This window comes from Penaeus monodon, chromosome 30 (genome assembly GCF_015228065.2).
Source record: "Penaeus monodon isolate SGIC_2016 chromosome 30, NSTDA_Pmon_1, whole genome shotgun sequence".
Lineage (NCBI taxonomy): Eukaryota > Metazoa > Arthropoda > Malacostraca > Decapoda > Penaeidae > Penaeus > Penaeus monodon.
This window is the reverse complement of record NC_051415.1, coordinates 17,718,593-17,719,207: the sequence shown is the minus strand read 5'-3', so window position 1 is coordinate 17,719,207 and position 615 is coordinate 17,718,593. Positions and strand designations below refer to the sequence as shown.

Sequence of the window (615 nt, the reverse complement as noted above, 5' to 3'; positions counted from 1 at the left end):
TACTGCTATAACTATAACAAGAAGCATCAGTATTTTTGTAAGTTGGTTATTACTCACACTTCTTTGAGGATTGGTGTGTGTTTGGAAAAGAGATGATTCTTGTATTACAACAGAGACTCATATCAGTGATATAGTATTAGTGACTCCAGATCACTTTCCATAATTCAGACTTCTCCTGTGGTAGAAAGTCATGGGATAACAAACTGAAAGTGTATGAGTTTATTAAGGTAATTATTTATTTACTTTTCCCATGATGTATTTTTTGTGGTAATAATAGGAATGCCATATGTGAGGGACAAATAAACAATAGAACATCTTCAGTCTTACCAGATTTTGTAAAATATGTAGGTAGTTTAGATGGTTTTACTTATTCTATTTGCTTTTAAAATAACTTTTATACTTTTCTTCTGACTAAAATTTAAAGTAAAGTTTCTTGTGGATAGTTTAAGTACTTGGTCATGTAGAACAATGAATGGCACAAGTACTTTAAAACTGTTTTCTTAGAAATAAAAGACCTTCAGAAAGACAATTCCAGGTGTTTATGCATTATTTATCGTCTGGAAGAACTGGAATTTTGTCATAAGTCTGCAGTTGTTTATGCAGTCTGAGAAGGGC

At 31.4% G+C, this 615-nt stretch overlaps 1 protein-coding gene across 2 annotated transcripts in view; it reads left to right on the top strand.

Moving 5' to 3' along the window:
* Nucleotides 1–609, top strand: part of LOC119592593 (E3 ubiquitin-protein ligase Siah1-like) — a gene marked incomplete in the record, with an annotated part of 8,111 nt that extends 7,502 nt beyond the window's left edge. For both annotated transcript variants that reach the window (XM_037941477.1, XM_037941478.1), the window contains 1 exon segment: nt 1–609.
* Between the last annotated feature and the right edge of the window lie 6 nt (nt 610–615).